Raw genomic sequence first — 26,795 nt, forward strand, 5'->3', positions numbered from 1 at the left:
TGTATTTTTACAAAGTAAGTTGAGACATGGCATGAATCAATAAATCAGTGCGAGTATTATTGACTTTTAAAACTCACTAACCACTATGTGTAGTGTGATGCACACATTTGAAAGTGCACAGGTACTTACTTATTCAATCCATTAATTTACATCAAATTCTAGGATTTCTACTCAGACCAGCACTGCACAAAAAACTTGATAAACGACCGTTAATGCAGGTTTTTGTCTCCTGCAAGAACTCAAAAAATTGTCCACTAGAGGGCAGCACATGATCCCATTTACTCTTAGTACCTCCAGCCATAGAGTGACTCTGCAGTCAGGACCTGAACTCACTACCTGACCAGGAGAGAGAAATAAAGAGACAGAAAACTGTTGCATGTTGTGCTGTTTGTGTAAAACTGGGGGACAGTACCATCTTGGTTTTGAGAGTGACAATAATACAACATGCCTGTGTTGCACTCAGTCGTTTTATTGTGACTCTCATGAACAGTCGCTCTCTGCTTTCAGCTGAATGATTCTATGAATCTTAACGGATCCACTTTCTGGCTCAACAAAGGAGAGAGGCAGGAGTAACGTTTCTGAGGAAGGCGGGCTAAACACGGGCACAGCGGCTATGAGAGGGATCAAGCTTGTGACCCTCTGACAATGGGACAGTCTGTAACTGCCAGCCCACCCTGCCTCATCAAAAACTTACGGCAAACACTGCAGAGGCCTGGCATTGAACCTCAGACGGGTTATTTCCAAGTCTGTGACCCTAACAACCGCCTTTATAGGACACTTGAGACAGAGTGCCTCCACTGGGAAAAAAACTGAAAAGACAAGAAGCAGAAAAAAGAACAAGTAAAGGAACACCTTGGTTCAGAGAGAAAACAAAACATAAAAAGACTTGGAATAGATCAAAATCGAGACAGTGGATTAAAGCAGAAGACTAACTGCAGCTTGCCATTTCACTTATTGGGCTGCGTGTGTGGCCGCAGAACAGATGCACATTTCCATAGAGGAGTGAACAAAAGGGAAAAGAAGAAAAAAAAACTCTCTGTGTGTTCCTGACAGACGGTTAAAGCAACAGGAACCAAACTCCTATAATGAAACCTCTAAATCGAAACGTTTTTCTCCCCGGACAGTTGAAGTTGTAAAGTTTGAGAGATGCTCTCACAGTACAAGACATGCATTGATGATGGATATTATGATTTAGCTGCAGATGGTATATTAGAACGATTAAAAAAAAAAAAAAAAAAATTCCCCTTGCACTTGTTTTCTCTGTCTGAAACTTTCGAGTACTCCTCACTGCTTACAGGGAAGCTGATGTGATCACCTCCACCAAGGGGGTTTAATTCTCCCCATCCATTTATTTGTTGGTTTGTTTCTTTGTAAACATAGTTACACAAAAACCACTGGACATGTTTCCATGGAACTTGGTGGAAGGATGTGAACTGTGTCACTTTCTTTAACGTTACGAGGGCATTTTCAACATTTTCAACGATTTCCCAGAGAATAATTCACAGTGTGTGTGAAATTAAGGGCAAATCCAAATAAAATCGTGATCTAGTGAATTTAAATGTAAATGTGTTATTAGCAGCTCTAGTTTGACATTGTTCCACTTCAGATATTCGTAGAGCACAGAAGTTCTGACAGATATTTTTGGATTCTTACATAGATTTCTGTTTTACAGAAACATTACATAAAAACTTTTCTTTTTTTAATCCTTTGTGTTTTTGCTTGCCTGACCACTGGTTTGATTCTGTTGTTCTGCGCTACAGATAGCATGCAGGCTCTGTAAAAGGCACTTTTGTCTATTGAAGCCGTCAGACATGTCCCGGGTCAGGATTTGTGATTTTTCTGGCAGGATGATAGTTTGTGATCAGCTGTGGAATAAGAAGCACATTTATTTTTAGTTTGTTTGGTGTTGGTGATATGAATAGCTCTGCTGCCCTCTGTGTAAATGCAGGAAGCGTTTGAAGTCAGATAACAGGGAGAACATCTGCACCACCACAGGCAGCAGTACACTGTTAAAATATACTCTATCGTGTCATTGTGAAACTGAAGAATACTTTTGTTTCTGGTATAAGCCTGTTTACAGTAGTTAGTGCAGGAAGGATAACAGCAGGCAGGAGATACCAACAGACAGGTGATACTTTTTGTTGGGGCCCTGCAAGTAGAGTAGAGTACAGTTCGTCATTGAGCTTTAGATCTTAACCTGCAATAATTAACTTGGCCACCTTGGGGCCCAACACTGACCTACTGTCAGAATTTTAAAGTTGATATAGAAAACATTTCCGCAAAAAGTGGCTTCATTTTACATGGTGCAGGCCAGAGGCAACATTATTTACACTTTTTGTGCACCAGACGAATGACAGTCAAAAACATTCACTCTGTTTTTATTCTGGTTTATGTCACAGTTGTGAGTACAGAGACTCCGGAGCTGAAAACCGTGAACGTGAAATACAAACAAACAGCCTGAAGACTCTAAAATGCTCTGCAGGGCTGAGGGCCACTGCAGGGTTAGTGACCAGCAACATCTTTCACATTACAGTCAGTAAAGCCAAATCAAATTTTAATTAAAATATCATTTAGAGCAGCTTTAACTATTAGACTCATGGGTGTTATCCAGTGCAGCAGGTCAGAAATACTCATTTGATTTATATGTATGTATATATATATGTATTTATATATATATATATATATATATATATATATATATATATATAAATGCTCAGGTTGACAGTGGGTGGAGCGACGGAAGGGATTATTTGACAACCCCCCAAACCATTTACTTTAAGAGGAAGTTTGAAACAGATTTAAAAAATGACAACACAAATAACTCTGACAGACAACAGCTGAGACATGTATCACGTGGCACAAAGGTTCATTAACTTTACAAGTAAAGACATTCACAGGTGTAAAGAAACAAACGGCGGAATGAGTAAATCATTCTGTACACCCCCACAGCGTCCTGAGAGTGGAAACACCTGGAGTTGTACCACGACAAAGATCTTCTTTCTAAACATAAATGGAAATAATGATCCTAAATCTGCACCATTCCACCCCAGAGACTGCAGTTAGTCCACAGATTGTTCTTCTCAGTCAGATATGAAAACACTATTATATTACATCATTTTAAAACAACAGCAGGGTTCTTGTACAAACATCATTGCACCCTATAATTTGTCAAAAGGGGTGAATGTCAAATATTGAGAGAAAAATCTTTCTCTCAATTGAAATAAAAAAATCCAGTATTGAAAAACACTTTGTCTGCTGTTGCAATTACTTTGCACAAATTCCCAGTCAGTTTAAAGCCGCATCCGAAATCACCCACTAACCATGTAGAGAATAAGGGGGAGTGAATGCGTGTTCGATTTCAGACACAACCTATGATGTCATTTCCAAAAGGTTTTTTCCATGGAAGACATGTTGGAGTGTGAAAAAAAGAAAAAGCACCGGTGTAAATAAAATAGTGACGATGGCCAGGTTCCATTGAGCTGCTTCACTTTCAGGCTCTTGTGTTGTTCATGCGGTCACACTGTCTGAGTCCAGCCACAGTATAGAGATATGGTCTAAATTAGATTGTTCTGGGACTGTAATGTGTATATAAAGTTGGACGTCTCCCCCCGGTGGCTGGCTGCTGTATAGGTCTTAAATCCAGCCTCCTCCGTGTTAGTGGATGGGACATGGACCAAGTCCAGATGTGCAAAAAACGCATTAAACTCAAAGATGGTTCATGACATCCTATGATGTTGTTATTGCACCGGTGTTTGTTTTTGCAGCCATCAATCAGCACCAATTGTGAGTTGGTCTCAGCTGTCAACCATGATGTTTTTATCGCATCAAATAACTATTTAAAACCAAAGTTACCTGAGGAATTAACACCTTTGTTACATAAGTGCAATGAGAACTACGACTATTACAATGACAGAAACCAGCAAAGACAGGTACTAATTTTTTTGTTGTCCCATCCACTAACATTGAGGAGGCTTAATAAGGGTTTATGATCAATACAGCAGCCAGCCACCAGGTGACGATGGAGACATGTTGACAATCTTTGTATACAGTCTATGGCATAAATGTGTCTCATTGGTCAAACTGACTTCATGTAATGTGCTAAGCTAGTTAACGGAAAAACATGAGACCTTCTACGTAACTCATTAAAAAACGGAATAAAGGTATTTCCCTTCATGTCAGTGACCATCACACACTGGTGAAGGTGGTCTTGACTGTACTGTTGAGCAGCCTGTAATGACTACAGCTACAGCTACTCCTGACATGTGAGCGGTTTTCCCTCCAGCCCCCAGTCCTTGAAGTACGCTTGACAAAAAAATAAGCGCTGGACTTGATTATCTGTGCAGTGAGAAGGTGATGACACTGATGTCCATCTTCTCATCTGACAGCAGGTGAGACAGAAAACAAGCTCATGTGTCAAATGACTGATTGTCCTTTAAAATCCTTTGAGATGACACAGACTGAGAGAGAGAGATGGGCATAGGCTTTACAGACAATCCGAGGTGACTCCTGACATGTTCGACTGTAGCATGTCTTAAATGTACTGCCTCACACCAGAGTCAAATGTTTAGCTTCCTTTTTTCTTTTGTGTGCTGCATTCTCATGATAATCATGCACATGTGAGGAATTCTATTTCCTATTTCCACTCTTTACTAGTCTGTTTTCAGTTAGTCCATTACTACAGGGAGAGAGCTGCTTATGTTTCTGTGTGTGTGTGTGTGTCGGTGTGTGTGTATGAGCATATTTCAGAGTCGAGAGCATCGTTTGACCTCAAAGTACTGTGAGTGTGTGTGTGTGTGAGTGTGTGTGTGTGTGTGAGTGTGTGAGTGCGTGTGTGTGTGTGCGTCTGCTCCCCCGGCACGCACCCTGTATAGACTTACATACACTTACACAGTCTCACCACACTAACTCCCTACTGCAGCCTTTTCAATACATCGAGCCTGATTCAAGTTAACCCATAAAACATGTCGGACATATTAATCAGGTCTGCATGTGGGGGCAGCTCTTCTATTGCACCGCTGTTAGGGAGAGGGCTCTCATTGGGCCATCTTACGCATCCTAGTGGCCAATAAGAGAAGGCTGAATCTCTCCTCTCCTAGCAACAAGACTCCTTTTTCTCCGAGCGCTGCAATCAGCAAACTGACACCCATAATTTTTAAGGATATGAATAATTGCAACCTAACAGCTTTTCAGCAGAGACGTGGGGAAACACAAGTTGATCCTCTCCGACATCTCTGTTTTCTGTTTCCTCACCCTCCCTCCTCCTCCTCCCCATCTTGGCTGCAGCTCTGTCTCCGAGTGCATTCAGGCAGCTCCTGTCTTACCATCTTAAAGGAACAGCCCTATTTAAGTTTTCCTTTTTTTCCCCCCTCCCGTTCAGGGGCATTGTGGGTAATGGTCTGTACTTGTTGACCTCACCGCGCTGAATGGCGGGGCCTCTCTCAGGAGGGAGAAGGAATACCTTGGCACAGAGCTATCATTTCCCCGAGACGCTACCAACCTCTCAGCTATGAGCCTCTCTCTCTCTCTCTCTCTCTGCAGATGTTCCACTCGCTGCTCGGCTTGTCCAGCATTGAACATTTCAACCAAAACTATAATAAAAAAGTAGAGTAATTATTATAACATACATTACTTCTCTAAAACAGACAGCACACAAACTACAGATTTAAGAAGAAGTATGCAAATGTTCTGTTAGATGAAACAGAAGAAACTTTGAAGATTTGCACAGATCTTGAAGGATTTGGCTGTGGCCCCTGCACAGCACCTGTTGCCAGGCTACAGCAGTGCACGTGCACAGGACTGTCCAACCCCTGACCCTGCATGCATTCCTGTCCTTGCCCCTCTGGGAGTCGGGAGCACAGAGCACATGTTACATGTCTGCACAGCAGCCTCACACAACCAGAAGTATGTCGAATTTTGCGCCTATCATGTTGCTATTAGTGACCTCAGGTACGGGGAGGTCACAGTTTGCTAAATTGCACAAACCCCCCCCCCGACTTATTTATCAGTCACAAATCACTTTGTGAGCTGCAGAACTGTCACACTCTGGATATTAGTGTGTTCAGTTTAGAGTCAGATGCTGCAGGGTTGGCTATCTGAAGAGAAATGCTTGCACTCAAGTACAGAGTCTGTCTCAGGTCTGTGTGAAATTTGACATGTGGCACTTGTAGGAACAGTCTGACCTTACACTTGCTAGACTTCTCAAATTTAGCAGAACAATATCTCATGGTCATTATAGGTCAATTGGGGTGGCATGCAGAAAGCGTCTGGCAGGTTGAGAAGCAGATAATTAACTACCCACATGACCTCCTGTCCTTTTCGGCATCTTCCGTCCAGTCTCAAAATTGTCTAACAGCGGGAACAAAAGCCCCCACAAAGCTCATTTAGCCCACTTTCAATGAGGATAGACAAGGAGAGAGCGCTCTCTCTTTGAAGTGAGTTCTCTCCATCCCGCACCGGCCCCACCTCCTGTCCAGTGGATCAGACCGTTACAGTACGAGCGGCTCTAACACACAACCACCGTTCAACCTTAGGTGACCCTTGCTCTCGTCAGACCCGCCCCCTTCTCGGGAGGAATGCTGCTGATGGGAGTTTTTAATATTCCCCGGCACCGGGTGCCCTCAAATTTGGCGGTGCGGCGTTAACACAAGCTGACACCACAGATTAGCCACAGACATCAGGAATGCCGCGGCCTTTTTGTGCCACGTGGACTTTGGCCAAAAGGGTCTTTGGTTACACTGGCCGCAGAGACCTGCGAAAAACAGGTCCATGACAGAAAGACTGACGCCCCTCGGCCTTGCTGTCTTAAAGTTCGCTAGCCGGGGAGCTACAGACATGTGGGCAGTTACAGATGGAAGATGATAAGGTCAAAGGACAGATGTTTATTTCCAGAGGAGGAAATAAACTGTCTGTCTGTTTCCCCCTCTGAAATAAAAACGGCATGTTGAATGATTGATGTGAGTTCAATGAGCTTTACTGTACCTGACTCACCTGTTTCATAAAGCCATTCATTTACATTAATAGTTCAACAGCTGCAATCAATAAAATGTAGAACAATCATTCTGTCCTTCAATATATTTCTTTAAGTAATAATTCACATGTCTGTGTGCAGAAGAAGATTATGGTCAAGGTTTTCATGTCTCCTCTTCAGTAAAATATTTACTTGGAGAGGTTTTGTACTATTTTCTTATTTAAACAAATGAGAAACCAAAATTAACATTTCATTTAAGATAATCAGTGTGTACTTGGAGTCCTGCATTGAGATTAGCTCCATAGATGGATTTTATATTTCAGGTCAAGAGACCACAGATGAACATGAACTAGCAAGAACAGGATTAAGGGAGGATTAGTTTGGATATCTTTAATTTTTTTCTGATGCTGGTATCGCACTCAGTGGGCAAAGTAAAGTATTTGTGCAGTGACAAACTAACCAGAGTTCTCTCCGGGTCAAGAGTGCTGATGTTAAACTGACTTACAGGTGTACAGATGAATTACACTTTAAATAATATAATAAAAAAGTGACACTGTCACGCTTTTAAATTTGTATGATTGCTATTTAAGGGCACACACAAAAACTAATTGAGGAAAATACAATATACACTTTAAATAAAATATTTTTTTAAGAGTGATTGCTGTCAGATAAAAATGTACTAAACACCTGAAGTGTGATCTAATCCTGAAAACACAACATCAGTGCGAGCACTCACAACAGTATAAGCTCATTTGAAATTTAAGCAGCTTTTATTCTTAATCAACACACACACACATACACACACGAGGTTAAAGGCTCAAAGATAAATAACTTCTTTGAGCCTTTAACCTCATCTCATGGTGAAATTAGATTTAATAACTAATTACATTACATTCATATAATATAACAAACTGAATAGTTCACTCACAAAGTTTCATCAGTATTAAAGCCACTTTGACTTTGCTTTTCAAGGCTTCAGTTGCCTGTGTGTGTTAAAATGTCTCTTTAATATCTTCCTACGAGGTGCGTTCATGATCCCTCGGACACACCATCGTGTGGCTATGTCCACTAGCTTAGCTACAGTACTTCCAGTAGACTTTCAGGATAAAAACATGGAGTAAATGACCTTCTTTCAATTCAAATATGAATGCCGGAGCTTGTAGACACTTGGATGACAGCACACGAGTAGTATGGAGGGATGTTATATCCTTTCTGTTGTTTATAACGTCTGAAGAAGCGGTCACTATTTACTTCAATTGTATTGGATTTGGCCTCAATGCTGTTTACCCCTGAGACTCCAAAAGTGACAAACACTTCAACCACAACTCCATTGGCATAGTGGTGAGTAGATGATGAGCGAATTTTCATTTTTCGGTGAACTATCCTTTAAAGTCACATAAGTGCAACATCCACAGTTCAGTTCCCAGCATGAAATTGAATAAAGGTCCCCACAATTATCACATGTCATACCTCTCTCCCCCACATTCCCTGTCTCTTTCTACAGACTGTCAAATAGAGAAAAAAAACTGCAAAAAGATTAAAAAGACTTTATGTATCAAATATTTTCAGATTGATCTGATATATTGTTGAGGAAATACAATTTCTGAGTTTCTGTCAGCTGCATTTTTTTCCATTGGCAAAATAAGATTGAGAGTCATTTCAGTGGTCACTACAGTTGCCCAACATCCACGGCCGGTAAGCAGGGGTGGTTAGTTACACAAGACAGATCCGAGCCGTCAGCCAATCACAGCAATCTCAGCGTCTATTGCATTAAACTTAATCCAGAAATTTAGACTAAAATTAATTTCTACCAAGAGACTGATACGATAAGTATGAATGAGTAAATAATTTGTTGATGTTAATCAAAAACTCATTAGGAGAATTAGAGAGGAAGGGGGATTTAAAGTCTTTGTGTGACTCTGGAGACAGTTTCCTTCAAAATCCTGTAGAGTTTAACAGGAAATGGTTGACAAAAGAGACCAGGCACCAATGAAACTGACTTTTAATAACCAATGTGGTTTCAAAGACATTTCAACTTGGAGGGAGGAAACAAAAAAGGACAATTCTCAGCACCTTGCTATTAGTTGAATGAATTTTGCTTGCTTGTTTGTTCTTGCAATGATCCATTTTCGGTCAATTGCTTGTAAGCTAACAGTCGATTATTATTGCATCACCACTTGGTATTTATATTGTTTCTGACTAAAGAAATGTTCATGAAGTCTTGTGGAGGGTAAGACATGACCCCAGGAAGAACCCATTAAAGTTTGGAGTGGATTCAAATAAACGGGCCCCTCCAGGATTTTTTCCTCTACTTTCCTAAACATGGTGATAGGGCGTTAGCCTTGGTTCTTCGAGTGTTCTTCTATGTTGATGACATGTTTTGCAGATATTTAATGAGTTAAAATCAACAGTTGATTAAAGTTATGAGCTGCCCTTTGATGATTTATGAAATGTATCGTCACTGTGTATTTGAGCCACACACACACACACACACACACACACACCAGCAGTTACAAGTCATTCTTTTCTACCAAGCCACCAACATGACATTAACACATCACCAACCTCTAGACACACGAGTGTGAAAATGATGGACTGGATCAATACTTTGTTTAGCTCGGGAGCAGCTGTTGGGAGGGAACTGAGATCACAAGAGCTCAGTTTCAAAAGCCACACCAGCAGCTGCACGGAGATGCTCGATGCCGGGAGGAGACATGCATTGGGCTCGTGTGGTGAAAAAGCTCCATCTGCTACCTCAAGTCTTAATTCGTTCCTCTGCATCAACACTAATTCTGAAAAGCTGCTCGGGTGTTTGTGATCTAATCGTGCATCGCGATCGATGTCAGAGCTGCAGGTTGAAAAACTCTCTGGATTATTCGTGTGATAGAAAGTGAATGGACACATCAGGGGGGATTTAAATTATTCTGAAAATACATCAGTTTTCTGTTTCAATAAATGTTTGGCAGATAAATTACTTTGAATGGAGGGGATTCTTTTATCAATGCATCAGATTGGATGAGGTAGCAACAGAATTGCTGATTTAAGAAAAGGTGGAGGCAAAGTGCAGAGCTGCCTGCTTTGGTGGAGGGGAGAAAGAGTTTGCTTCCTAGTGCTCTGTCATTTACGCTTGGCTAAAAAAAGTCACATACAGGGCCCCTGTCTCATTTCTATGGCAACCTGAAGGCCATTATTGTACCTTGCCATTCATTATGAAAGGACTTCAGTGAGGTGCAGCGCGTTTCCCCTGCTCACAGCTGGGGAAACAGAGGGAAAGAAATGAATGAGCGAAAGAAGAAACTGCGCTGTACAGATGTGTGGTGCAAGAAAAGTTCACTGACTCCACAGTTTACTGAAGCGAGGGATTTAAACACAAGTCAAGTGATAGTCAAATGGATCATTCATGACAATTATACAAAGCTAATTTGTATATTTGGGCGGCTGAGTGTTATCGAAAAAGGTCAGAGCTGTTAATTGGTATTTTCAAAATAATCTGCCGGTGCAGCTTAAACCTACAGTGTTAATAGCATGTGCAGGGTTTCGTGTGGCTGCTGCTTTATTTCATGTGTGCTCAACAATAATAATGATTCTTGGAAAGGGCAAGAGTGAGCAAGTGGAAAGTGGTGTTGGTTTTCTTCTGTTTGATCAAGAAAGTCGATCATTAGACACATTTACTCTACGACCATAGTTACTTAGTAAAACCACACTATTTGTCTTCTTTTCGTGGCAAAATTTAAAATGGTACTTTATTTAGCTTGGATAATAAAAAATGATAATTAGACTCAAATAGGAGTCAAACTAGCAAAAAATATCCATCTTTAAAATTTCTCTTTGCAATAGAATCGCCTTTATTCCACATTCCTTGTGTTTTTTAAATTGTTATGTATCACACTAAGTGTAACAAACTCCGGACACAGCGCGCACACAAACGGCAGAAAAGGTCAACGTACTGTAAGAGATGAGCAGATGCTTTTGTAAAGCATTGACGCATGTTGATGCAGGTTGACACTGGACAGTGGCATATCCTGACCCATTGTCTGCTGATGAAGACTGAGCGATACAGACGAAAGCTCCAGAACAAACAAATAAGTAGACCTTGACTCACGGTTGTTTCGTAAAACATTTTTCTACTGCTCTGCCCTGGAGGATTATCTCTGAATTACCACCTGTTTATGTAAATAACTCTCACTTAGATGTCTATGCCACAGTACAATACAGTTAATGTGTGTAGATAATTCACAATGTATAGTTTGTGAGGTAATATTGCAAAGCATGAAACGATTGTTTAACATTTTATAGATTTATGCTTGAGTTTGTCCCGTTAAAATTTTATTAAATGAGTACAATGTCCCAAAAAAACTGAAACAATGAGGACACATTTTTAGGTGTCCTCAAAACTTTGTCAACACTGCTGTGGATATTTTCCCCTCAGTTATAGAAAACAAATCTCCGTCCAGACGACGAACATTGTGAGCATGCTCGGTCAGCTTATTCTTGTGTCAAGAAATGATACAGACGCCATTGTTGCTGTTGTTTCTGGTCCATGCTCAGTACACAAAACAACAGTGGGCATGTGCAAATGCTCTGTTTAACATGTACACAGATACAAAGAAACTGGAGCTTTTGAAAATCTGCACTTTGGAAAAATATCAGCTGTTTGCGTGCGGACGAGAGGAAAAAGTTAGTTTTTCTATTTCCATTTATACCATTAGTCAATTAATGCATGTTTTATTAATATTATTATAATGGGATTAAAGGCATTTACACATTAGGATAATTTTTGGGTGAATTTTCAAACCTGTATTCAGTCATTGCAAGCTTTTACATCAGGGAGGTTTAATTCTTCAGACCTGCTTTGCCACCAACATGAACACATCTAAACAATCCCTTACCCTAAGTGTCAAGCAGTAGAAGAATAACTTCTTCAGTCTGATATTAAGTTTATTTGTTGATTTATATTTGTCGTAACCACTTCTCTCAGTCATTTGTCTTTACAAGGATATGCTGTGGACTACATGAAGTGACCGAACTCCCGTCGAAGAAATTAACCAAATAAACACAACTGGGAAAGTTTACAAAACAGGGAACTTTGTAGTCAAATGTTATTCTCCACAAACACAAGAAATATGTCCTGAAGTGGCTGAGGTAAAGTTTAAGCTCCTGAACCAAGCAGTGAAACTCACAAAGTTTTAATCTCTTTATCAGTATTGCAGGTATTTTGTAATTTTTGCTGTTTATTAAGTAAAAGGACCAGATGATCAGAGCTGATGTTGATTCAATCTTTCTTTTCCAGAGGTGCTATTTATTTCTGGGACACTTACTTTATTTGTGATAATGCAAAGCGCTTTATGTGAATTGTCAGACATTTAAAAAAATGATTTTAATGATTTATATTTATTTATATGTCGTGCCATGTTTTCATCTCACTGTTGATGTGCAAAGGTTTTGACCCTGAACGACTCATCTTTTGTTGAATCTGAAACAAAGAGCACCGATGTGACATAAACGTTTTAGTGAATCATTTTTGTGTTTGGTTGAAATGGCAAAACCCCAAGATGTATAATCCATAAATTTGACGCAGAGAAAGAAACTGTCTAGTACAGTGACATGTCCACAAAAAACATTTACATCAGGTTGGATGCAGAATGAAATGCTTCCTCATCATCTGTATATACCTGGAGTTTCATTTGTGCAACTCTTACTGATCCAGTAAGTTGTGAGCGGAGTTCACAGTGTTGGCAGTAATGCTGCAGTTGCTAACTGTGTGAGAAAAAAAAAAGTGAGCAGGGTTAGTGTGACAGTGCATTAGCAGCCCGAGTCCATTCTCTGCGTCCCCAGAGAGACCAGAACGGGCATATTAACATTCTCCTCAGAAGGGCCACAGGATCTGCCTTCAATGCTGTCTGACTCCAAACAAAAGACAGTGTGTGTGTATGTGTGAGACACAGAGACAGGCTGGGATTGTGTGTGTGTGTGTAACTGTGTGTAAGACGAGGAGGAAAAAAGCAGAGAGAGGGAACGAGGAAAAAGGAGAGCAGAAGTAGAAGATGAGTTTCTACTGTGTGCATAAACGCTGCCTGCTGTATAGATTTGCATTCCTCCTCACATACTGTGACCCCCACGTCCAGCAGAAGCCCTCAACTCTTTTTAAAGAATTCAGCAGTGGATTGATTTCCTGTCAATGTTTTATGGATGAAAACTTTATCCGTACAAAGCATTTTTTTCCCCAAGCAAAGCAAACAAATATTTCAACCGTCTTTTACCTTGTTTCGAATCAGTTCTTTTTAAAGAACCAATTGAATGTCGACTCAATCCCACAAAGAAATATTATCACTGAATACAAAAGCAAAAGCTAAGAAATCTTATAACAAAGGATTGTGATTTTATGTGCTTTTATTTCCATTTTTGACCAATCACTGTGATCAACACAGGATTACAAACAGGATTATTTACTATTCAAACTCTAACCTCCCATATACAGTTTATATTTGTCCTTATGTATTTCTGTTTAAGTGATCTTTTCTATGCAAACACATGCACTGGTCATACACAAGCCCCAGTACGTGAGAGGGTCTTCTTAAATTTGATTATACAGCAGATACCAGGGCTGGTGCCTGGCTGCATGACTGTCATACCCGGTAGCAACTGCAGACAATTGACTTCCTATGCATAACTCAAACATCTGGCCTTCATCACGGAGTGCCTGAAATCTTTCAACATTCCATGTGCAAACTGCACCATGTCATGCAATCCATCTATGTCCCCTCTGCTGCCGTGAAGATAATTCACGACACACTTGTTCTCTTATTCCTGAATACAGTGAGACAGTACAGTTACAGTAAAGGTACGGAAAGAAATACAAATCAATTTGATATTTAATAACTTACCTACTTATTTAATTGATTTATCTGTTCAGACAAATGTGCAATAAAACAACTAAAAACAGTTACAGTAGCATATGGTCAGGAGTCTACACATAATAAATACCTGCATGCTCGAAAATCACATAAAGTAACTACACCACCTTTAACATAAATGTGAAAATATACATGAAAAACAATAGGGCAACTAATAATCATCTTTCAGAAGTTTTGCCTAAATATGCATTTAACTGTTGTAGTTGCAGCTGCATGCAGTGCAACAGTTCAGTTTCATATCCGCCAAAGAAAATAGTCCCTACAGTCATGCTAGCAGCTGTGACACTGTACATGAGCAGAGTAAGTGGTTTTTTGAACTAAATGCTAACAGGCTCACACTGGCAATGCAAATGTTTAAAGGATAAGTTTCTCATCTTGGTTGTTTACAACTACATTTAAATATTGACTTGTGGATGGTTTTACAGGCAAAGTTAATGGATAATGGATGTAAATGCTTGCACCACATTTCTAAGCAATTCATTCAATTTCTTTGGTTGTTAAATGCAACATTTATTGTATTGATATATTTGACCACTTGATACAATAACACCCTCCTGTTATTTTTTAACGCTTCTATTTGTTGAACAACATCATTACCACAATTTGCTTCATTGTTATTAGTCCTGCCTCATCTGTAAAGAATGACAAACACTTGATAGCAGCACAGAATAAAGCTTTTTAATAAAGTTCCTATATTAAAAAGTGCCTTTCTAATATAGGAACTGTATGAATGATTATTCCATCGACACTTGAGTCGATAGCTTGAGCATTTAAAGTAATTTAAGGAGTGACTGAATGCTGTCCAATTTCTACTTTCTTTCGACCCACAAAACATCCAGACTCGTTGTGATTAGTATCATTCTAGCGGCTATGATTGAATAGTTCTGTGACCGACTCACAGCTGGCGCGACGGAGGGCCATCTCCACTGACCTGAAAAGGGGGAACATCAGATAAAAGCTGACAACATTTAACCCTGAAGCAAGGCACCCGATGACATTACATATGCAGGATCCCCTCAAAGGTACATGGATATAAAAGTGAAATAAATTAAACCTCAGTTTTCTGCATAGTTTGTATCATTTCATTTGTGTTGTTTCTTCTCAGTCATCTATCTAAAATGAATGAAGACCTTCTGAATTTACCTCTGTATACCTCCAGTTGCTTTCCACCAAAGCAATAGGCCCTTTTCAAAGCAGACGTTTTGCCTTGTCATGGTAAGAAATATGTTCCTGATGACTTTAAAGGTCCAGTGTTTAGAATTTAAGGAGATCTAATGCCACAAATGATAGCAGCATTCATAATTATATTTTAATCAGATTATAATCATCTGCAAACAAAGACAGCCCTTTCTGGAGTGAGTCCTTTTACACAGAGTCCTCCATGTTGACCCACCATGTTTCTACATTAGCCCAGAATGGACAAACCAAATATTGACTCTAGAAATGGCCTTTCATGTTTTTATGTTATCTGAAGGCCACTGTATGTTCTGCTACATGTGTGAAATGGAAGGGTGCTGCGAAGGATAGCAACATGTAACTTCACTGCTAGATGCTGCCACCTTTTTTAATAGATATTTTTATGGCCTTTACTTGATAGGAGAGAGAGAGTCCAGTGGTGAGAGGGGGCAACACGCAGCAAAGAGCTACAGGCTGAAATCGATCCAGCAGCCTAATGGGACGGAAGCTCTACCAGGTGAGATTTAGGCCACTCCTACACACTTTACTTTTAACGATGGATCTGTCCAATTCAACAATTTATTTCAATATTTATATCAGTGACATGTCAGAATGTCTTCTGTGAAAATATGCTTTCTGAATTAGTAGCCTTGGAATCAGGGACAGATTGTGGCTCATATCTACTGTTTTCAGAAGCTAAATGAATTATATCCTGCTTAAAAGAGACATCACTTTTTAATTAGATAAACTGTAAGTGAACAACTATTACTTGCTTTTATTATATTGCATGGTATGGGATGGTGTAGGGCAAGTTATTCAGGTCAAGATTAGAGGAAGTTATTTTGGTGACAGAGGTTTTGGTCTTGGTTTTAACTCCAATCCTGGTTAAAACCACACAGTCTACATCTGCATCTGCATCCTTTTAGTGCAAATAAGGGAACATTTGCTGTGAGATCCTGACGACAGTGTCTGCAGCTCCACTCTATGAAAACCTTTTAAAAGTAATGCACACCTGAAAGTGTTCCAGGTGTGTCTGCCTCTGTCCCACGATTAAAACGTGTCCATTAGCTGCTGAAGTGTTGCGATAAAGCAAAGCTGAGGCAGTGTTGGCATGCATGGAACAAACCAAGTGTGGCAGAAAGGAGAGAGGGAGAGAGAGAGACGCTGGCAAACACTTGAGGCAGAGTTAGATGATTTAGTTTGAGTGCAGCAGAGGCGGGCAGACCGGCAGCACAGGCAGTAACAAGATGGCGGCGGTCTGCAGCAGAGAGCGTAGCAAGCTCTGTCCAGAGAGAAAGAGGAGAGGAAAGCCCTGAGCTGTAACCTGTTCAGGGCACCTAGGTGCCAAGTATCACAGCGCTTTTTTGGAGCCAGTCCTTTCCATGGGGTGGGGCGGGCAGAGCGGCGCCAGTACCCACAAGAGCACTGATAGGTAATGGTGGGGAGGGTGGGGGGGGGGTGCAAGAACAATGGAATGGCTGCCTCCCAGACAGAGCTGCCGTACTGCAGTGATAAGGGGAACAGGAAGGGTGGGGGGGGCACTGGAGGGGGGGTGGCACAGGAGGTACAGACACACCTGCCTCTGCAGCCGGAGCAGCAGAGACTGCAACAGAGTGAGCAGGATTCACGCAGCTCGACTCCGGCCTCTCATCCAGCGATCAGAGGGCATCTCAGGACTCTGGGAGCATGAGTCACAGCACAGCAGAAGACAAAGACACACACATTGGCATATGCTGCGCACACACGCTCATTCATGCATTTAGACATCACAGAAGTTTGTGTTTGTAGTCAAATGTATATTTAACTCCAGGGTTTGTTATATGCTGCTGCTGCTTTAGTGTTAAAGTTTCTGATCAAATTTAGAAAAAAGATTTACAAAATCTCCTCTGAAACCTCATTTATTTAAATGAAAACGATGCACACAGGTGGCTGTATCCTTACATTACCTCACTACTGGCAGCCTGACGGCAACAAGCCACTGTACAAACACTGAGGTGAATTATCTAAATGAGACAAAAATTTTAAAAAATGTCTTCACTGCTCAAAATGCTTAGATTCTTAAAAATCAGCCTGATTTTCATCATAATATTTGCTTTGTTTTCTGCCTTTCCTGAAATAATTTCCAGCACCACAAGTCCAGCTGCTGTACGGACTGTACAGTGTAACACTGTACACATACTGAGCAAGCTGTCAGTGTCAGTGAGAGACACTGAGATCTATAGTCCTCTAAATGGTCGGCCATTTCACAAGTTGGAAAAACATCCAGCAGAGGCCGGAGGGAGGGGGGGGAATAAGGCTGCAGTGGGAGGTCTTATTGTTGCACAGACACACACATGCACAGACACACATGCACAGTACAGTGTGATTTTTTAAACTGCACACGTGGAAGTTTCATTTTACTATTTTTCTTTTGTCAGGACAAAAGGATGACATTTCAAAAGCAAACAGAAATCGTATCTGCCATCTCTCTAAAGAACACTCGGTGCACGTCTTCGTCTTCTCTTCTTCCTCAGTGTCTATCTGGACACTGCACGCCGAACAAGGTCACAAATACTGACACCTTGACCTACTGCCGCAGACTTGCTGCTACCAGTAGGAAACCCCATTGAAATGAGATGGCATGACTCAATTCATATTTCACCACCAACTATCTGAATGTAAGAAAAAAAACAAGGAATTCCCTCAAACAAGAAAAGTTTGCTTCTGCTGACAATAAATGCTTCATCTCTCTGATCATGTTCAAGATGCAGGTTTCAGACTGAAAGATGGCATTACAATGACGTAGATGTAAGCATCAGACACATAAAACATCTCCAAATACATGTGGAGAGCTCAGGAGTAAAGTATGTTTGACAATGACAGATCAAGGCCTATTCAAGCTGTGACACAGACCAGACATCTCAGACAACAGGTTCTGCTCTTCACAGCAGTCTATTTTTAATTTCTGTTGTAGGATCAGGACGTGTTTTAAGATATGATATGCCAATTTTCCTATAGAAATTTGCCTAATGTGCATTACACTGAGGCAACCTCTCATACAGCTGCATCCTCACACAGTAAAGAGCAACCAGGCTGGAGAGAAAAAACTCCCAGGAAGATATCAAAGTGCGTGACAATGCCAACGAGTTGCAGATCTACAGAAGTCATTGCTCATTAGGAACGACTGACCACATAGTAAATGTCCTGTTTAATGAATCTCTCAAATTCCTCCAGCATGGGGAGACTGTACAAAAGGAACGGCAGCTGTTCCTTCAACCGTTCACCTGATGTGGCTAAAAATGCCTTCAAATCAAAGCTGAAAATAGAACCAGAGCTCACAGCTACAAAGCTGCCCGTCCTTCAACTACAAAATCATGGCATCACCTTCAATCCCAGCTAATGAAAGAATGGGGACAAAACATCAAACGGTGCCGCTGCTCAGACGCTGCTGCAGCGACTTCAGAGTGGCTGAAGAAGAAGGAGGAGGAGGAGGAGGAGGAGAAAAAGATGTAACGGATTACAAACGGTAGGTATGGATAAAGGGAGGGGAAAGCTGGAAGTGAAGAGGCTACTGTGATGACAGATCACCGACCAATTATAGAAACAGACACATTTTAACACGCTGGTTTAAGGAGAACTGCGAACGCTGGTTGTCAGCAGCCGAGTGCGTAAACTGGCCTCACGTGACATGTAGAATCATTCAGTCTTCAATCACTGCAGATCATAACAACCTTTTCATTTCACTGTCACTGCGACACTGCTGCCATCCACAGTGTAATAACTTGTATCAATGAGTTGATGATAAAAGTTCTATAGAGAGAGAACGATGAGAATTTTCATGAGGTCAAACACAAGTGTACTGAGCTTTCAGTGTCACGCTCTCACCAGTACTTTGTGCTGCTCTCAAGATAGTGCATGAAGAGCCCGGGGACAGCATAAGCATTATCATCATGGTAATATCATGTGTGCGGCGAAGTTCTTTTACATACATGTTGTCACTGTAACACATGTCTCCAGCTGTGTTGTGAGATCCTTGTGCAGTTCGTGTGTGTTAGCATGTGTAGCATTAGTCACTGTGGGTGTAACCACAGTCACAAATTCCTCCTCCATTCATTGTACCTGCCCCCCTCCCCAAAGAAACAAGAATACTGTAAATGTGACAGTGTTTTTTCCGTATCACCCCTCCTCGTCTGGACATCACTCCATCCCAGTCACATGCCCACATTCATACCCAACATTCCTCCATCCATCTCCCCCTCGAACGCCCCTCGCACTGCGCCTGCCTCTGGATCCAAACCCACTCTATAACCCCGAAAGGAACCCAATGATCTCCCCTTTTTTCCATCTATCTTCGTTTTCCCTGTGTGGGTGGATCGAGTGAACGTTCTCTGTCACCACGCCTAGCTAAAAAAGCAAAGACGTCCCTTCTTTGCTGCGCTGTCTGTCTTTCTGCCATGTTTTTCCCTTTTTCTCTCTTTTTTTTTTTGGTTTTAGGTTACAGAGATGTGTGAGTGCCCCTCGCAGCTCCCAAGAACCCAACCCGTGCACATCACAGCAAAACGTCACAAGTTAGGGTCTCAGGGAATGAGAGAGGTACAGATTGCTTTTTTTTGTCTGGCCTTTTCCTATGCGACATACAGTAGATCATCAGCTGCTCGAGCGCCATGGCTGAGACTAGAGACAGACAATGGGAGCTTCCGCTCTTCCTGGCTTTGTGCTGTGCTCTACCCTCTCAGTTCTGCTACCGAGTCCGGTCGGGTGCTGGTAAGTCGAGGTCTGCACGGCACATGCATTAGTTCATCCATATTAATACTTTTATTCTGATATGAGACAATCATGCTGTTCTGCGCATGAGTCAAATAGTCGTACGAGCAGTAAATCACGTCACACACACAAAAACTGACCACATATCGTATTATTGAACACACACTTACTGTACACACTCTTACTGTAGTCACCACTGAATGGCCATGCACACCCAGACAGACAGCACTGTCACATGATGTTCATAAGGATGACTCTGCTTCTGCATATTTCGGCCTGTCCGTTGCTGCCACAGCTTGGCTCGGGCGAACAATGGTTTGATAATCGATGGTAAAACGCAGTAATTTTAAAATATGCCACAGATCGCACTGTGCACATGCACAGCAGCACCAGTCAGATGACAAGGACAGCAGCAAAGACTGAAAATGGGCTCTCGTGCTCAGATGAAAAAAAAAAAAAATCCCTCCCCATCGCTGAAAAAAGCCAAAGCTCCTTACCGCTTGCATTCTCCCCCACGAGATATCCCATCGCCAGACACGCCAGCCTCGTCAGTCCTCTGGGACCACACCTGTCAATCATGCGGCTTTGACATTATGGAGGGAAAGCTCATTCGTCAGGTGGACCGAATGAGATGTGACTGCCCGCGAGATGAAAAGAGGAGGAGGAATGGAGGAGGCTGGGGCGAGTGATGATGAGACAAGATGCAGGGAAAAAGGGGAGAACGAGAGGAGGAAAAACTCACCCGGCTGACCGCAGTGGCTGCTGCAGTCCGCTCTGTGTGTCTGTCCGTCCCAGTCAGCCTATAGCACAGAGGGGGAGAGGATGGGGCCAGACAAAATGGAAAGAGAGAGATCTGTGAGAAGAAAAAAAAAAAAACAGACAGAAACACAAGCTGTAGAGAGAAGCAGAAGAAGAAGAGATTTTAGTGCCGCGAGCGTACGCTTTGTTGAATGGATCTTTCGGACTGTACTAGACTGTACATGAGGCTGCTGTAGCAGATTGCTGCTGTCTAGCCGTCTGCTGCTCAGACATGCAAGACTATACCATGTGCAGCAAGCGAGAGAGAGAAAGGGAGAGAAAGGAAAAGAGAGAGAGAGAGAGAGAGAGAGAGAGAGAGAGAGAGAGAGAGAGAGAGAGAGAGAGAGAGAGAGAGATCATCTGAGGGAGGACAGGTGCGAGGTTAAAGGGTAAAGTAGGTGACGAGTAAAATAGTAAAGATGAGTTTGAAAACTATAGGATTAAAGATACTAATATATTACAATGTAAAGCAGCAACAGAAAACATTTGTAGCAAAAAACGTGTGCGACTAGATGCACTGCGGTAGAAACGAAAGCATGCACAAGAAAAAATCAAGAGCAGATCAATGGGCCTGCACTGCAACATGAATGCTTACTTAGAACAGGAGAGCAAGGGCAAATGAAAGAGAGACAGAAAAAATTTGAAAGACCGACAGACAAGAAGAAAAGCATTATTAAGGTCAGATAAGGTCAAATACATAACTGATTACTTAAGTAAATCAAAAGCCAATTCAAAAGCAATGCACATACATGCCACATGTAATCTAATAAAGCAGGTATGTGCCCACAATTTCTAACGTTCCCATATAAAGCTCTAAATTATCAGACCGTAGAAAAAGCAACAAACACGTGGAAATTCTTGTTATCGTCAGATATTAGCAGATATGATTAAAAGCTCTGAAAACAGGCATAGAGCGGCAAACCAGCCACAAGAGTGAATAATAGGAAAAAACGTGTAACGCCTGTTGCTGTCGTACTCACCCCTGTCTTTCTCCATGTGACACTACTACTACCCATCTCTTTCCTCCCCTGTCTGTCTGTCTGTCTCACTGCTCCATCTGTCTCACATTCTATCCCTGCTCTTTTGCTCGGCGCTTTAGTCTCGCTATATCACACCTCTTCTGTCTGTGTCTCTGTATTTTCTTTCCCTCCTCTGCCTCGCATGCTTCATGGATTGCAGGCTCAAGTCCCCAGGGCAGAGAAACCGTAGAGCCTCTCTGCCTGTTACATGCAGCATTGAAATAGCAATAGCAGAGCGGGGACGGAGAAATAAATAACATCCATTCATTTCCTCCCACAGCTGAAATCACTTAGATTCTAAAATGCCTGCTATATGCAGAGAAGGAGAGACAAGGAAAGGTAGAGAGGGAGGAAGGGAGGAAGAGTTGGAAAAAAAGCAAGAGCACACAGAGGAGAGAAAGAAAAATAGGTAACCACAGTTTCATCTTACAATGTCTCTTTCAAGCTCCTTTTCATTTAAGAAAAGAAAAAAATCCTTCCCCAGTCGGCAAGTCCGGTATTCTGTTCCTGTCTCTCTCTCCCTCTGTGTCTGTGAGAGTGACTGGGTATTACAGCGTGCGTTTCATGGAGAAAAGGAGGGTGGGATTGAAAGAGAAAAGGAGGGAGCAAGGGAGAGAAAACACGTGAGTTCAGGAAGCAGTAAAGGAAATGTAACTGGAAGCCTGGTGATGTGGTGGTCTTATATTTTATCAGCATTAGCCGCTGTAAAGCAGCAGAAAAATCACAGTGAAAAAAATAATGACGCTAGACAAGATGGTAGGAGAGGGAGAGGAGCGGGGAGAAGAGTGGATTGCCAGAGCAGGGTTCTTCTGACGGACAACACATAATGGCCTGAGATCAGTGACAGCAGAAAAAATGGCCTGTCCCACATGATCGGCTTCCTTCCTTCTACTAGTATGAATGGATTTTCCCTACGAGTGGAGCCTCTTTAACTCCTAAGTTAGTAAAAAAAATATATATAAACAAAGTCTCTCAATTGATTTTTCTTTATTTTTAATTTGTCGTTATCAGAGACATTTCCTCTTTTTTGACTCTATTCCAGCACTTTTAAAAAAAGACAATATATTTCTCTGGGTCACAGAAGTCACATGCTGTGTCGTCTTAGCACATCACATGCACTTCAGAGCAGGGAAGTGTCTGTTCGTCTCACTTTAACACATTTCTCTACTTCCACTTTCCAGTAACTCTGACACACACACACACACACACACACACACACACACGAAATTTTCAATGAAGACAAAAACCTGCACTTAGATTCCACAAGAAGGGCACACACTACCCAATGGCCATGGGAGAAAAAGGAAAAAACATTTAACACAGACACGGGTGATAATAAAATATATTTTTTCTTGTTCCAGGAAAAATCAGACTAAGCAAGGTAATTGTGCTCACACACACACACACACACACACACACACACACACACTAGTGTAAATTCACAGTAAATTCATGTTGGATCTACTGTAAATGACTCTCAGTCTCTCATACTGATGAAGCTGCCCCGTACCAAGGGCCCCTAATTCATTCTGGCCCACAGATCTCCTTACTCCACCTCCGTCGAACCCGGTGGCCTTGGGACAGAGAGCGAAGAGTTTAAGTGGAAACAGTCTTTCATCATCATACCACTCCCTGCTCCACACATCTGCACACAGCAGCACACCGCACTACAGGGATACCATTTATCCCCAACAGGACTGCATCTACTGAACCTTTTTATTTATAAGATAAGCTCAGACAACAAACTGTGGGAGGAACATTTTTACATTGAACTTCAAATAAAGATACAGGGAACAGAACAGGGGAACCAGTAAATCCTGCAACTGTTGTTATATTAACTGTAAATTACTCATAATGTTCCACATCGTTCGATCCCCTGGAAAAGTAATGCAATTGGAAAGAAAAAAACATTTTTACTCAACAATGATTTCCTTTATGAGGTGTTGATGGGAGTCCATAACTGAAACACCTTCTACTCTGCGTTTTCAAAATATTGTCTTTGGCACAGATAAAAGCTACACAGTTAAAACACGTCTGTGAATGACAGCTAAAAGTCATGAAGACATTTATTTGAATATGCCTGAACTTAAGCAATAAATCAGCGTCTTTTATGCCGCTGTCAGGGACCAAGATGATTTCAAGGGTCTGTGTCCCTGGTTTGAAGTAGTGAAAGTTGTTGCTGGCTGTTTTGATCACAGCAGTGTCTCAACCACATAGCAGTGCTGAGGAAATATATCGTTTTGGTTAAGTGAAGCTGAACTTTGTACATAATTGGCTGCCAAGGTTGCGTTCTTCCCCCCGCGGCTGTATGGTGTTTCCCTTCAGTGGCATCTCTTTCATTAGAGCGGCCCACAGACCTCACTGCAGCGGCACGTTGGTGCTTTTCTCCACAAATCGAGACATTTTTTTCCCCAGACGATGCTCTCGACTCTGTTTTAATTCATGTGATGAATAATGTCACACTCAGAAAGACAGTTTTTGCCATGTTCACGATATCATTTTAAACCCTTTCCCATAATCTATAAAATAAGATTTTTTTTAAAGGTCAGATATAAAACCACCTGATATAACGACACAGCATTTAATACCAACGGATAAACCCTTGATCTTTCTAATGAAGCAGCAAAGTTTGGTGTTTGGTGCATCAGTGTCCAGAGTGTGTAGTGTCTCCTCAGGGAAAGCTAGGAGGCTGTACAGTTATCTCCTGTGGTGTCACTCTGAACTATACAACCTACTACCTCAACCTGCGGAGCACTGGAGGAAACTGCAGGATGGCTGCAGCTGAGTAGGTGTGGATCAAATCTTCCATAGCAGATGTCATTTTAAAGTGCGCGCTGATAATGAACGTTAACATGATACCGACTGCAATGTTCTGTAAAAAACGTAAGTAAAAGTCTAAAACTAAAATAAACACATGAGGTGTTTGATGATTAGTTATAGTTGTATGCAAACATTCTGTAAACGCAGAATTCCTTCAAAGGGATCCTGTTCTACAGTTTGACCCAGTGGCCTAATTTTTTTGTCATACAGCCCATCCTTGCTAGTTTGGGTGGGGACACTGTGTAAGCATGTGGGATAACTTTGCTAGAGAATATGTTGTATCCCAGGATTCAGGGTTTATGCTGTTAAATCATGAGGAGCTCTGATTGGGCTATAAATGACTTTTACTTTATAGACAAGACAGTAAAAAAGTCTGCAAGTTCCCGTCTTTATGGCTTTCCAGCACTGTGAGCTTTGAAGGTAATTACACTGAGCTAGTCGTTTTTTTTTTCTTTTCTTACAGGCATAGGGCAGGTGCTGTGTTTGCCAGGAAGACACATACCTATAGATACGAGCTTGTGCAGCCAGTCACCACAAGTTCGGATCTACGGGTTTGTGGCAGCTGGCGTCACCCCTTCTAGAGCAAATGAGGAGGCAGAGACCCACAAAACAGCAACTCATGTTAACGTCTGAGCATATAAACCCATCTCATTCAAGTAAATGTCACAATGAACAAACACTGGCACCGGATCATAGTGTTGATGTACATCGAATTATCTTAAAAGTTCAGTCCACTTCAACTTTCTCCATAATATTCAAGGAATAAATCTTTTACTGATAAACAGAGAATCAAATAAAATACTTGCATGTGTTGCTCTTGTTTTACATTTAATTTGACCTTTACCATGTGGCTTCAAAACATGCTTCTGTTTGTGTGCGTCTTCCAGAGGAGAGTCTTGAAATTAAACTACGGTGAACAGTGAACAGGCCAGAGCACAGAACAGTGTGAGATGGACGTGGTGTTTGTGTAACCTACTGATCACATTCTTTGGAGGTCAACATTTATTTTTAAAATGTCACACATTAATGTACTGTACAGTGTTTCACATCTGGACATAAAAAATGCTAAATACCTCCTTATGAATGATTTTAATTTAGAAAATATATTTGTGTGGTAAAAAATGCAATTTTTACGCAGTGTAGCTTTTTTATGAAGTACCACAGTAACAATAAAATTGCCTGAGACTGATACAATCAAGAGTCTGACAACAAAGATGCAAATCCTTTTACAGCAAATCCGCAATCTTTACGTAAATATTATAAACTAAGACTGAGACTCTGAAATCATATTAAATTGTGCAAACATAATAAAATATGACACCAGGTTTAATTCTGAAAACAAAAGCGGTAGTTTTTTTAAATTCTTTCTATCGTCAAATAAATGCGTTTTCATACTAAACACTGTTTCTCCTGTCTTTACTACCTGCCATAAACGTAACAAAATATTTAGAGTGATCAGCGAACACCATGCACTGTGAAAAGAATTATCAGGTACACATAGTGTAGTGCAGATAAGAAAATACACTGAGCCAAGCTAGCAGAGAGAACTGTGAGTATTATAAACTGCCAACATACCAGTGGGGCACAGGCTGAATCTGATGGTCAGACGTCCTCTGGAATCAGATGGAGTCAGGCTTGAGGGTTAGTGTAGGCCAGCGCTTTCGCATTAATTAAGAAACCTATAAAAACAGACACACAAATAATCACAAACTGAGTGAACAGAGCAGAAAGCCTCACATTCAGATGAGACACCCGAACACACATTCCTAACACCGCACACTCACACAACGTGTTAATCCAAGCACAATCTTAAAACAAGTAAAAGACTAAAAACTACAACCACAGCAACAACGATCAAATAACAATAACAGTTTGTTTTTTTAAAAAGCGATAAATAACGTGCAAAAGTGAGAAGATAATAACCCCTCGTACTCTCCCTGTTACGCCCTCCTAACCCGTTGTCCAGTCCCCATTTTCAGGGGTACAAAAACCTCAAATCGCCTTTAAAAAAAAAAAAAAAAAGGTACGGCAAGAGAGAAATGGCAAAAGGTTCAATGCGGTACGATGTGGATGAGGAGGAGTCGCAGCGCAGGGCTGGCTACAGAGAAAGTGGAATTTGTGACAAGCAAAGGAAAGGGTGGTGTTTTCTTTTTTTCATTTTTTTGGTGCTTCATTCTGCTTGGCTTTTTTGGATCTCAGCAGGATCCTTGGCTGCAGCTCTGTCTCTTCGTAGCACTGCCAGAATTTAGACATATCCCTTTGTCTTAAACTTTGTTGCATAAAATCAGATTGAGACATGAGAAAAGATATGTCAAAAGATGCAAGGGGGAAAAGGAAGCAGCCACCAAAAACTAAAGC

At 41.3% G+C, this 26,795-nt stretch overlaps 1 long non-coding RNA gene across 1 annotated transcript in view; it reads right to left on the reverse strand.

Moving 5' to 3' along the window:
• Positions 1–27: 27 nt before the first annotated feature.
• Positions 28–26,795, reverse strand: part of LOC109628528 (uncharacterized) — a 65,279-nt gene continuing 38,511 nt past the window's right edge. Inside the window, exon 3 of the long non-coding RNA XR_011246174.1 lies at positions 28–26,116. This is a non-coding gene — a long non-coding RNA (uncharacterized lncRNA). The remainder of the gene's footprint in view (positions 26,117–26,795) is intronic.

Source organism: Paralichthys olivaceus, chromosome 15, assembly GCF_024713975.1.
Source record: "Paralichthys olivaceus isolate ysfri-2021 chromosome 15, ASM2471397v2, whole genome shotgun sequence".
NCBI lineage: Eukaryota > Metazoa > Chordata > Actinopteri > Pleuronectiformes > Paralichthyidae > Paralichthys > Paralichthys olivaceus.